This window comes from Nansenia antarctica, assembly GCF_963989245.1.
Source record: "Nansenia antarctica genome assembly, chromosome: 3".
Classification (NCBI taxonomy): domain Eukaryota; kingdom Metazoa; phylum Chordata; class Actinopteri; order Argentiniformes; family Microstomatidae; genus Nansenia; species Nansenia antarctica.
Genome location: NC_137688.1, coordinates 44,971,164 through 44,985,945, shown reverse-complemented (window position 1 = coordinate 44,985,945; position 14,782 = coordinate 44,971,164).

The following is a 14,782-nucleotide window of genomic DNA, read 5'->3' as shown; positions in this document are numbered from 1 at the left end:
GAGAGAACAGGTGCTGTTGGTATGTGCACTAAGCTGTTGGTGTGTGCCCTATTATGCAATTCTCCTCTCCCTCTTTAATCTGAAGGGAAGGGGAATTGAAAGTGCCAGTACAGATTTAGTGACCAAAAATATTCACAGGTCATTTAGGGGTATGCTGTACAATACACAGGTCTTTGGTCACCTTTTTCCTCTCAATCAAGATGACCTCATCCGAGTACAAAGAAAAGGCTTACCTTTTTAGAGCCTGGTTTAAGGACGCGCCTCTATGTATGTGTATGTGTGTATCTGCATGTGTGTCTGCGTCACCAGGTGGAGCAAAGCGAAGCCACTTCCTGCTACCAGACGGAGTGACAAGGAGCCGTCAGCGAGTCACGGCATCACTGAGCCCCAGGCAGCTGGTGTGGGAGGTCACTACTGCACCCTGATCCCCAGATATATATATATATATATATAGAGAGAGAGAGAAAAAGAGAGAGGTAGCCCCTGAGAATCCAGAGCTGGAGGGCAAGCATCATCTGAGGCCTAGAAAGAGTGGACGGAAGAGGTTTTCAGTGACACATTCGACCGCACCCATCGAGGAAGATGGAAGCTCAGAAGAGGTTAGGAGCCTTGCTGGTCGTGACTACTGGGTTTCCCTACGCAGGTAAGACCTTGTCAGACATCCCCATATGCCTTGGGTCACCCACCCCCTACACCCAGACTCCCCCACCTTATGATGAACCCACCAACGTCGTAACCAACCCACAACATTGGTATTATTAAGGGTTCCGTTGGTAAACACAGTTATTCATTTGCTGAAAGTGTTATTGACAAGACTGATTAGAAGTCTATTTAAACAAATAATTCCACGTGACATTAACAACATGAATATCGCTGAACAACCATGAACTGTGTTCTACACATGGAGATGATCTTGGTGAAACTCAACATTGGGTTTGGGTAGAATTAAGGGTTTGTGCTTAGGAGTGGTGATGGATGATTATTAAGCCATTATGGGTATTGGTACAAACTAAAATGGAGTTGTTGTACCACTTATTGTGATGCTTCTTCCGAGCTGAAAATGTGCCTTACTTGTGGCGGTGTCCTCCACATTTTAAACTAAAGTCAGCCATCTTTGATTAAGGCGGAAAAGACAAGAAAGTCAAAACACAGCTATATATACAGTAGTTGTGCGATGAGAAACAGAAATGTACCACATTCTCACACAGTGTCAGTGCCTACAGAACAACAAGTCTCTTTCTGAGCTACCTGGCATTGGCACATATAGTGAAGGGAGTATAGTATCTATATATTTCATTTTCTGGGACAATCTCTCAATCCTATCAATTGCAGTTTGCTGTTTCAAATATCTGGTGGTTATTAGATTTATCCTCAGATATCAAGTTGTTGTGTTTCAACATGCATTCATATACATTATGTGTGTTAGTAGCCTTTGTGTACACCAGTGGCTAACAGAATAGACAAAAGCCTATTGTTGGGTTGGGCTTCAATGTCGGGTGCCTTCTTCCTCTTTGACTGCCTACCGTATGATCAAAGGGGTAAGTGTCAGATTTACTATACCAGATTTAGTGACTGAAATTCAGCATTTTTCCCCCCCCTATTCCATTTAATAGACAAAACACAGACGGTGAGATAACCTAACTGGTAGTGTAATAGACTAAACACAGATGATGAGGTAACCTAATAGACTAAACACAGATGATGAGGTAACCTAAATAGACTAAACACAGATGATCCTTCAACACACACCCCTGTCCTAGTTATTCTGATGTTCCATAATATTACAGTGTGTGAAAGAAGATCACAATTCAGGCTTTATAAGTACAGACATCTATAGTACATTTACTCTGAATATTTCTGTGAAAATGTATGAAAGATGTTGAAGAAAAACAGTGCAACCTAGAGAAATGTAGCGCATTTGTAACATCTAACACCTCACACATCTGTGAATGTTTATGGAAGATATTGAAACCAAGTACTACTGTATTTGCATTAAAGGCACCCTATGTTAGTTAGTCCTCTTCACCCCGTTGAGGGGCATAGGGCGTCCACCAGAGCTCTCCATCTCACTCTCTTTTGGGCCTGGGCCTTTGTTTCTTGCCAGCTCACCCCGATGTTCTTCAGGTCTTGGAGTGTGGAACGTCTCCAGGTGTTTTTCGGCCTTCCAACTTTCCTCTTCCCCTGCGGGTTGTAGTCCAAGGCCTGTCTAGTGATGTTGTTGGAGTCCTTCCTAAGGGTGTGCCCTATCCAGCTCCACTTTCTCCTTTTGATGGTGGTAGCTATGCTGTCCTGGTTTGTTATTCTCCACAGCTCTTCATTTGTGATTCTGATGGGCCACCACAGCTTGAGGATGTACCGCAGGCATTTGTTGACAAACACCTGGATCTTGCTTGTGAGGCCCTCGGTGGTCCTCCACGTTTCAGAGCCGTAGAGCAGGACAGTCTTCACATTGGTATTGAAGATCCGGAGCTTTGTATTGTTGGAGAGTTGCTTGGACAGCCAGATGGGCCTGAGTATATTGAAGGCTACTTGTGCTTTGCTGATGCGTGCTACTATGTCCCTGTCTGCTCCTCCATCCCTGCTGATGTTGCTCCCTAGGTATGTGAAGTGCTCCACGTCCTCTACGGCCTCTCCCCTGAGTGTGATTGGGTCATGTGTTTTCTGGTTTAGCTTCATGGTCTTAGTTTTCCCGATGTTGATCTTGAGTCCAAGCTGGTCACTGTTAGTCTGTAGCCTATCTGTCTTCTGTTGCAAGTGTGTGTGGTTTTCGGAGAGTAGTGCGAGGTCGTCTGCGAAATCTAGGTCCTCGAGCTGGGTGAACAGGGTCCACTGGATTCCTGTCCTATGGTTTTCAGTTGTTCTTCTCATGATCCAGTCTATGGCAATGAGGAAAATCAGAGGGGAAAGGAGACAACCCTGCCGCACCCCTGTCGTGATGGCAAAGGTGTTTGACAGTTTACCCTTGCAGATCACCCGGCCATTGGAATCCTGGTATATGTCTTTTATTACGTTGATGATCTTAGAGGGTAGGCCATAGTGACCTAGGAGCTTCCACAACACTTCCCTATCCAGGCTATCGAAGGCTTTTTCAAAGTCAACAAAGTTTATATAAAGTGCGCTTTGCCACTCAACACACTGTTCTATGATGATTCGCAGGGTAGCAATGTGGTCTGTGCATGACTTATCCTTCCTAAAACCTGCTTGCTCCTTCCTCAACTGGTCATCCAAGGCTGCTGGTATCCTATCTAAGATAATCCTACAGAGAACCTTGCTAGGGGTGGACAGAAGCATTATGCCTCTCCAGTTGTTGCATTCACTAAGGTTTCCTCTTTTTGGAATGGTGACCAATGGTTTTCCATTCTATCGGGGTTGTCTCTGCATCCCAGATCTTGTTGAGGAGGGGGTATAGAACCTCTGTGGACGCTTTGGGATCGGCTTTCAGAATATCAGGGGGGATGTTATCAACTCCTGGTGCTTTTCCAGCCTTCATCTTATGCAAGCACCCTATGTAGGATTGCATTAAAGGCACCCGATGCTCTTTTCACCTCAATGGTAATTGCAATGACAATTCAGAATAATGTCTCCTAACTGAATCTGTCAATAATGTTCATGTTTATCCAGCAAATGTCTTAGTTAATGACCTTGAAACTGAGAAATGCTTGCAGTAGCCAATGAGGCACACACACACACACACACACACACACACACACACACATTGCAGGTTACATGCCCACTTCAAGAGGTAGACGTCCAGAAACATCTCAACATTTTGGAAAAGCAAATTCAAGGAGAAAGGCAAGGTTTTGACAGGTGCACACACTGTCACAGTCTGTTAATGAATCATAAGTAATGATTCAGGTTGGTTATTTAGTGAGAAATATAATATATATATATATAAAAATATACATTATTATATATAGTGGAAAAAGCTACATATTGTTCTTGGGATACTCTCAACTTTTTTGCCCAGCCTACGGGATCTAAACATCGGAGCTTCTCACTTTTTCTCCGGCAAGCTGATGCAGAAGTGTTAATGCATGCTTTTGTTATTACCCGTTTGGACTATTGTAACAGTCTCCTTTCTGGTCTTCCGAAGAAAGCTATTGGCCAGCTGCAATTAGTCCAAAATGCAGCAGCGAGAGTTTTACCAAAACAAGCAGACGAGCTCATATAACTCCTATTTAGAACCTCTACACTGGCTTCCTGTTAAGTTCAGAATAGATTTCAAAATCTTTCTGCTTGTTTATAAAGCTCTCACTGGCACAGCACCAGAATATCTGAAAGACCTTTTGCTAGCATATTGATTTGATTGATTGATTGAGAATGTTTATTTTGGTCCCCTATACAATTTACAATACAGATATAAAAAATGTACACAGTCACAATGCATAACACCAGGACCAAAAAGGTGTAGGCTGAAGCCGTGGCTTATTGCGCCTACCCTTGTTACATGTATGTTTTTTTCCCCATGAATGCATAATCAAAACATTGAAACTTTTACAAACAAAATTTCACTTATGCATGTCAACAAAAAGTTCAAAAATACCAAACAAAAACTATATTTAAACCTCTGTTTTATACTTGTTAATCATCTTATTTTTAAATTTTTTTAAAAATCCTTTTAGTGTACTACACATTTTCATTTCCTTTTCAAAAGTATTCCATAAGTTAACTCCTTTAACTGTTATACATCTTTGTTTTGCATTTGTTCTAATCTTTGTTTTCATAAACATACATATTCCTCTGAGTTCGTAATTACTCTGTCTAACTTGAAATAGTCTCTGGATACAGTCTGGAAGCATCTTATTTTTTACTTTATACATTACTTGTGCCATTTTGAAGTCCACCAATTCTTTACATTTGAGATCATAGGTGTTTATGAATAATTTGTTAGTTGGTTCTTGATAGGCAGCTCTGTTTATAATTCGTATAGCTCTTTTCTGTAGTAAATATATTGGATTTGTGATTGTATCATATCATATATCACATCAGCCCAATAGAGCTCTCAGGTCTTCTGACGCTGGTTTTCTCTGTGTACCACATGTACAAAAGAAGAGATTTGGTGAGGCTGCATTCTCATTTTATGCACCCAAATTGTGGAATGCACTGCCAGTTTACATTAGGGATGCAACTTCAGAAAATATGTTCAAGTCAAGACTAAAAACCCATCTATTTAATATTGCCTTTAAATACTGTAGTGGAGGGACTGTGGAGGGACTGTATCCTTGCCGCTTGTGACTAAAAGCTGGGTTGTCAAGGCCTCCCAACAACTGAATATGAACATGACACTGGACGAAAATATAAATATAAAAAAACTAACAAAAACACAATAACAAGATGTGTTTCTTATTTCTGCAGGGTTGAGAATATTGCTCTGTCAGTGCACTGCTGCAAGGGTCCTGTCACACAATGGCCCTTTTAGACTCAATTCAGCAATTTGTGAATTAAATAGCCGATGTAATAAAAGGATACTGTTAATGGTTACTGTGGTAGGCAATAAGTAAATAATACCGGCAGCATATCTCAAATAGAAAAATAAATGACGGTGTAATGCATAATCAGCATACCGTAGTCACTGTGGACACGTTTCGGCGTCAAGCCTTCTTCAGCACAGAGTTTTACAAATACTGCAGTAGGCATTCTGCATTTGGTGGATTGTCCTTTCATGTAATAGCAGGACAGCAGTGATAAAGATGTATGAATAACCACAATATACAGTACTTGCTCACCTCAAGTCCTTTGTCTTTAAAGTGTGGTGTGGCGTACATTAATGTAGGGTGTACATTATTTATTGCGTGTGTCTGTGTGTGTGGTGCGAGCGTGCTTAAGCTTGTTTTTGTGTGTGCATACAGTATTCAAAAGCCAGAGAGCATGAGATAAGCTACAGTCATTTTTTCCTCTCTGTCAGATAGCTGTGTCATTTTGGGGAATCCTTGTTTTTGTACCCATAGAGCAAGAAGTGTGAAAGCAGATTACCATAATGGGTTGGGGTTCTCTCTCACACATATCCCACTATGACAGTACCATGTAGGACGGCTCTCTGTTACCTCTCTACTATGAACAGTTTAAAGAAATAATTTGAATTTGCACATTTTGGTTTAACCTTTTGTCATATGTCTCTCTGTCTCTCTCTCTGTGCACTGACTATCTAACATATTATATTATGTTTTTTTCTGCCATGTCTCTGCCATGAAGTGTTCATTTAATTTGTATAGCACCAACAATACAGTATTTATTTGTAGCTTCAAATTAATTAGCATTACTTGTGTTGGTATTCATGATTTGTTGTATTTGAGACTCAAATAATCATCTACATAAGCCAGACAAATGTATTTAAAGTTTGTCTTTTGTGATGAATGTAACTGCTGTCACAATTTTGCACAATTGCACAATTTTCTAAATGCACCAAAAGACAAATCAGCAATCCTGGAAAAATTAACGGCATACATTTTACCACTCATTCATATAATTAAGCAACACAAACAAAAATAGTGTGTTTTGAGTCTTCGTTCAAGAGCTGAGTGGAAATTTCATGACTTCAAAACAGATGGTTGTTCGTGGGTGAATACGCATTGGCATACATCAGCATTGCTTAGTATCACTTTAAAAAGGGATTCATTCAAACATATCTACTGTACACCCACTTGTTTCTCTTTCCTGTAAATCTCTGTCAAGAAATGACAGATGTTGACGTCACACTGAGAAATATCTATGAGAAGAAAATGTCAGTCCTATGTCAAAGATAATAATACCCTGCAGTTGGAGATAAACTGTAAGAAAACATATTGCATAAGCTTCATCACCTACTGTTCATGATGCCAAAGTCTTCTACTATACACCTATTTAAATTAATCTAGAGTAAAATCATTTGATTTCTGAAACTACGCTTAACTTAACCCCTGACTAAAATGAGTAAGGGTTAATCAGATTTGTGTGAGGTTGCTCCAAAATCATGGGATTGAACACACAACTGCATTTGTTTCTCTTGGAGAGGCCAAAGAATGGGCAGAGATGAAGAGAAAACATTCAACATTGTTTGTTAATTTGAAATCTTGAATCAAACCTTGAGGCTAACTGTGTCGAAACATGCCATAACTGAGAAAAACCAGCATGATTTTGCAACAGAAGCAAAGCATGTTTAAAAACCTAAACTACAGTTTGCATGAATTCAAAACAAATGAAAAAGCAGATGAAGCCATTTAATCCTGGACTAGATTGCACGTCTATAATAGTTGCCCTCTGTGATGTTTATGGGTCATTTACTAACATTGCCATTGACGAACTGCACTAATCTGAAGTTGAATCTACCTCCATCAAGGTCTAATTTACTTAACTTAGTTATGCATCAGCTCTGCATAATTTTCATTCTGGAAATCAGATGTATTAAACCCTGTTGTTTAGTGTGATTATGCACAGTAGTCTATAACAGTGGAGGCTGGTGGATGTAGAAATTGGAGGACAGGCTCATTGTAATGCATAGAACAGAATCACGAGTGGTATCAAAGTATTTCTATAACTGAACCAATAGACCATATCTGCAGTAATTAAAGACGTGAGCATGTGTATCTGAGCCGGCACTACTGCCTCTGTAGCAGTGCTTAAAAATAGGTATTAGGTAACAACACACACACACACACACACACACACACACACACACACACACACACACACACACACACACACACACACACACACACACACACAGACCTCGACTCGAGGTGGGAACATCCTGTGTGGAACAAATGGTGACACATACAGTTTATCTTTTGGTGTATTTTGACTAATACTAATACTACTTTAAATTATTTCTTTTTTTAAATTCCTGTCAGTTGTGAACAGCAGGTCCTGAATAAACTTACTCAATTAATTATTTAGATTGACCTCTACTCGATTTATAGCCTTCTTCAGCCAAATGCATCTGTTCTTGACCACTGTTGCAATGCATTACATTATTGAAGAGCATTTATAGTGAGTGCAGGTTTTTCTTTGTATTTGAGTTCTTTTAACCCTGCATTCGAAGGCTTTTGTAAAATGGAGTCCATTCCCAAATGTCAATGTCTTATATCATCTCATAAGTATCCTGAGCATTTTCCGTCAAAAAGTCTTATAGACAGATATAGCATAATTATTATGAATCATTATAATGCATCATATATGCCCTATAATGAGTTTAAAGTAATACGGAAAACAAATGATCTTTTTGTAATGTCAAAGGTCAAATGAAGAAGCCTTGGTATGTTGGTGGTGTAGCATTGGTGGTTTTAAGTGCTTTATTATTTACAGATGTTGCATAAACTGTTACATACAGTATTTAAACCTTTTCCCCTTGGGAGATGCTAACCACACCAGAATATAACAATTAAGTGCAATCTAAGGGCTGCACAATTTTATCTAGGCCAATTCAGTTGCTCATTTATGGTGGACGTTACAGTAACACAAAAGTTTATATGACCATCTAGGCCAGACAGTTGTCAAATTAATGAAGACAGAGCAGCAGCAACAACAACAACAACAACAACAACAACAACAACAACAACAACAACAACAACAACAAAGAGTTCAGAGTATGAATGATACAGAACACAAATAACTTAATAGCTTAACATATAATATATATGTTACGGTACATGTGGGAATACGGTACATGTGGGAAAACTAGGGTTAGGGTTAGGTGCTACGTCGACTTGGTACGTGCTGGCATGTCTAACCCTAACCCTAATCTTAACCCTAACCCTAACCCTACCCCTAACCCTAACCTTAACCCTAGCACCCTAGCACCTAACCCTAACCCTAGTTTTCCCACATGTACCGTAACATATACACTCACTGAACACTTTATTAAGAACATTATACTAATACTGGGTATAGCCTTCCTTTGCTCTCAAATGGTGCATTATCATGCTGGAAGTAGCCATTAGAAGATGAGTACATTGTGGCCTGAAGGATGCACATGGACAGCAACAATATTAATAGGCTGTGGCATTCCGTTGATGATTGATTGGTATTAACAGACTAAAAGTGTGCCAAGAAAACATTGCCACACCATTACACCACCTCCACCAGCTTGGACTCTTGACAGGTGTACAGGTGTTCCTAATAAAGTGTTCAATGAGTGTATATTATTACAGTATATGGCCATCTAGGACAGACATTTGCCCATTAAGGTAAGACAGAATGCTTGATAGTATGGAGCAGCATAATAACCTCTTTGGCTAGACACAGGTTTAGACCAGTGGAGGCTGGTGGAGGTAGAAATCGAAGGACAGCCTCATTGTAATGCATGGAACAAAATGAGGAATGGTATCAAACACATGGAATGTTATCAAACATTCCTCATTCTGTCCCATGCATTATAATGAGCCCATCCTCCGATTTCTGCCTACATCAACCTCCACTGGTTTAGATGGGCAAAGGATATAGGCCTAGAACTTACCAACGCAGCATGTTGGGGGTTAACCCACCAACCTGTGGTCAGAGCAGAGGAAAGTGTCGAGGCAACCACATCCACGACCATGGCAATGTTAGTCATAGTTGGAATAGGTCATACCATGGTAAAATGTTGTGTCATGCACAAGGGCCAAAATAGGATTAACATTTTTGTTTATGAGTAACAAACTATCGTAATAAAGGAGTGACAGAGATTTTAGTTTGTAATCTTTAATGCACATCTGTATGGTCCTCTACTGAATGGTGGGCTACTGTGAGTGAGTGAGTCCGAATTTATGATAATATCATGCTAGAAGCATAATATCACATCTAGCACTTTAAAAATAGTGGTCTGAAAAGTCCAGGTTTATTCTGATGAGCTGTTTCCCCGATAGTAACGCGCTCTGTTGTCCTGACGTCATACTACATCCTTATCAGGTCTCTGACTTGAGCAGCACCAAACCCTGGAACTGACAGATAGGGAAAAGTCCTCTGAGTCAGGGTGGTGACCATAAAGATCCTCCTGTTAACCACAGACAAAATCTTGTGTGGTGACCAAAGAGATCCTGCTGTTAACCATGGACAAAATTGTGTGTCTGTGTGTGTGTGTGTGTGTGTGTGTGTGTGTGTGTGTGTGTGTGTGTGTGTGTGCGCGCGCGTGTGTGTGCGCGTGTGTGCGCGTAGATGTTAGTTGGAGAGATATATGGTGGAGTTAAGATTAGTGGTATACTGTGTACTGCAAATGTGCTCAGGGGTGATGTAGTATTTGGGTGAGACTTGACAGGCTCAGGTTGAATAGCAGAACAGGTTGGGAAAAACTACTGCTTGATATGTCTTTCTTCACTGCTGATAGTGAAGTAAGAGTCGCAGTCGTGGCCCCCCTTGTACTCTATCTCTCTCTCCCACACACACACACACACACACACAGACACGCAGACACCTGGGGTTCACAGAGGCAGTTACACCACCTCAGACTCAGAGCGAGCTGCAGCTGAGGAAACCACTGAGCTAGATACAGCTCGGCTCACACAGACCACAGAAAGGCTTATAGTCACATGACCCACATTGCATCACTCATAGCTCATACTGACTGTCAGAGAGAGAGAGAGATACACAGACAGAGAAAGAAAGAAAGATAGAGCATGGAGTCTGTGCAGTAAATCAGAGGGAGAAAGACAGAAAGACAAAGGCTCTGTGTGTGTGGGGGGGGGGAGTGTTCCTGCACCAACAACAGACACCCCCCCTCCCCCCCAAGAACCCCTCTGATAATATGAACAGCCTGCCTCCTCGCTTTTGTCATGGATCTCTCTCTCTCACACATTTTTTTCGTACTTCCGGTTCACCCATTAGTGAGTGGGTGGGTTGCCCAGAGAATGGCAGTGGTGCCCAAGCTGACTGTTTGTGCTTCCACAAAACCACTTTTCACATAAGCCACTGTGCTCACATTAGAGCAACTATGACTGATTTGAAGTCAGTTTATTTTTTCACTTGTCAGATGGTCCTGCACCTACAGTAAGGGCAAAAATATCTACTTGACCAAAACAGCACCTAATAAAGGAGTTAATGGCCAGTCAGAAAATAAATAACCTTACACCTTCACCCCTGTTGATACACCAAGACACTTTTTGAGTCCACCCTGTTGGTGCATCAACTCAAGTGAAGGTATGTAGTTACTTACAGAAATCTTATTTTGAGAGAAAACTATACTTGAAGCGTGTGCAATGCAGAATTGTTCTCAATCTTAACATTATTTTTTAACTTGCAGCACCTCAAAGTAAGACAATGGTTGTGTTCAGGTCTACATTGCAATACAGTCCACCTGGAACACAAACAAACACTGTTTTATTAGCCATACATTAATCGAATCAACTTGGAATGTGGTCATTTTTGCATGAGTGACATGATGGTCATGGCCTTTCCCCCCCTGCAGAGGCATATACCGCACTGTATGACCCCCAACTCTGCTACATCTTGGATGGATTCCTCCTGCTCTATGGAATCTTCATCACCGGAATGTTCCTGCGCGAGAGAGTACGTTAGTTTGACCTCCCCACAGATACAATGCATCTGTTAATTGTTGACTGATTGTATTTACCAGCTCACTGGGGATAATGGTGATATCAAGCTTGATTTATCTGACATCTTTCTCATTTTCTCTATCTCTCTTTCTCTCCCCCCCCCTCTGTTATAGTTTTTCAAACCAATGGCCAGTCCTGAGAAAGAGTCTGACTACACTGTAAGTGGCTGAGTCTTAACTGAGACCTTAACTTATCTGGCTTGCTGTGTGTGTGTGTGTGTGTGTGTGTGTGTGTCTGTGTGTGTGTGCGTGCGTGCGTGCGTGCGTGCGTGCGTGCGTGCGTGTGAGCGTGTGTGTGTGTGTGGGGGGGGGTGTAGGTGTGTGTGTGCGTGTGTGTGTGTGCGTGCAGATATAACTGCGGCTAATGTAGTAAAGATGTTTTGGATGCTTGTGTGTGTAATTTAGGACCTGATAAACCATCGCGCTGATGGTGGTTATGGACACCTACAAAGAAGAGACCCAGAGACTGGACGTGGGGTGAGAGGCAGTGCTGTGTGCCTGTGCGCATGCATGTGTGCATGCATGCGACTATGCATGCATGCACACATGCATGTGTTCACATAGGTATCTGTATTTGGTAGAATATAATATGACAGAGATAAAACATTTGTCTGCTATGTTTCAATGTTCCACCAAAGCCTTGTTATATTATGTTTATATGCATGTTGTTCTTTACAGGTCCACGCTGATGAGACTTACACGGTAAGGGCTTCAATGGATTAACTATACTTACCTCAAGTAATGCCATTCATTCATACACACACACACACACACACACACACACACACACACACACACACACATCACTAATGCGCCCGCGGCGTTGATACTTTGTGCTCTGTGCCAGATAGTACTACCAATGGATTTCTTTGTCTCAAGTGAGGTCAAGGAATTGTGCATATAATATAATAATACATACATATTATGTTATTCATATTTTGCAGTAAGTTCTATAGTATCGAAGTTGTACGTAAATGTTCAATTGGTTATGGTAATTTTTAATTATATTATGAAGTTACTCTTCCAATTAATGAGACAACTGAAAAAAATGTTTTAATATGTAAAATACATTGTTTAATATTATCAGTATCTATAGCATAATGATACTGCTGGCTGCACTGTAGCCTCTTTTCTAAATAGGACATATCAGTCTTCAAATGATCTTGTTTTAGCGCCACCTTCTAAATTATAAAGAAGAATTGTTTATTTTATGTGCCAGTTTTAGATTTGTTTTCCATGTCATGTCCTTTTTAAGAAAATTAGCGTTGTAATTCATTTTAACATGTTTAAATGTTATTAGGCAGACATTCTACACTGTGTTCATAAACTCAAGATAATAAAACAGCTGCATTGACACTGAAAACCTCTAGGCATACTTTTTTTCCACACAGACATGTGGAGATTGGGAATCAAAGAATCAAAGAACCGGATCGATAAGCAGAATCGATAATGGCATCGATATCAATAACATCTTATCAATTCCCATCCCTACTAAGGACTAACCATTTTGATAATCATAGGTTAGATTTAGTCAATTGAAGCTTTGGCTATGGCTACCAAACGTATAACAGACCTTCTAAAACGAATAGCCACTTGATTACCAAGATATTGTACAACCCACTATCCCATATCTTAACCCTGCACCTGAAGAAGTTGCTAATATCGAGTTGAGCATGCGAATTCCATATATAATCACTATATAATATTGCCAATTCATCCCAAACCCATATAATAATAATAATAATAATAATAATAATAATATCTTGGTTTTATATAGCGCCTTTCACAAACCCAAGGACGCTTTACAGATTTTACAGAAAGAAAGTCAGACAGAAAGCACAGAGACAGCGACAGCGACAAAACTAGATACACAAATAACAGAGTTGATTCTTCTGTCAGATATACTGTATACAGAGGCAGTATCAATTGGTGTACATTCTATGGATATCAGACAAATATCAGACACATACTGTACTTTTCTCACAAAACTCCAACTACCAATTTCTGATTTCCAGGTCTGTTCATAAGAGCAAATATCCCCATTATAACTCTATGCACTGTATGTTTCCTTTCCAGCGTCTTAACAGAAAGGGCAAGGCAGATGACACCTACAACAAGATTGAAGTGAAGAATGATGTGAGTGTTTTTAAACATGTAGCCTAAAAAGGCTGACTGAGCAGTGGTAAAAAGAAAAAGAAGGTGGTTAAACTCTAATGCAAAAAACACTTCCTTAGCATATGGTGACCCCTGTTCATGAAAATAAAAAGGTGGGTAAAGGAGTTTATCTTCCAGCTCTGCTGATGCTGACATTGGGGATGTGGTTTGGGTTTACTGAGGAGTGGAGAGAGATGAAAAGAAAGAGATTTGGAAAATATCTCAGACCTCACATATCTCAGTGTGAGGTGTAAGCACATCAGCAAAGAGATGATAAGATGATAAGATATTTAGGAGGTGTGTTTTGTGCTGACGGAGGCTTTTCATTCTCCCTGCAGCGCCGCAGAAACAAAAACGACCAGGTATACCAGGTGAGTGGCACTTCTCAGTCCAACCAATCAAAGCAAAGTTAAAATATTACACTTTTAAAATAAGAAACTGAGGAGAATGGCCATCATTAGCACTACTATTATCAACTGCTTTCACCATTGGCCTCTATTAATTTTGAGGGGACCGTGCAAGGTGGCAGAGATCGGTTTGGGACAATCCAGCTAACCGTCTCCTCCCCTCTCTCTACCAGGATTTGAGTAAAGTCAACAAGGAGACCTACGACTCTCTGCAGATGCAGCCTCTGCCTCCTCGCTAACACAAGTGTCACAGAGAAGACCTTGTCAAGCAATCACTCTCCTGTTTGCCTAATGACTCGTATCCTAGACTGGTCCAGAATACTATGCGCTTCAGCTAACTCTTCAGTCTGTTTGGCATGATAATGAATGAGGAGTTGACAAATAGTATCTGGGACCAGGATACTCCTGTACTTGTTTCACATTTTCTATTAGGTGCATAGTCACCCACTAAAGATCTATTGATACCTATCAGTAAGTGTATGATATGAAATATACAACAGTCCTTGTATAAAAGTGTGTTTGCATTTGTAGCATCTGTACTAGCAGCTCTATTTCTCCACATTTTATTTCAAGCTTTGTCAACTTTACGAGGCTTTTGAGTTGAACAACTTTCGTGTCAACAACTGTTCCAGAACTTTATGAATGAATAACCTTAATCATATTTAACATTTAAATTGCCATAGTTCCAGGATCTCAGCCAACCCTCAGATCGTTGTAA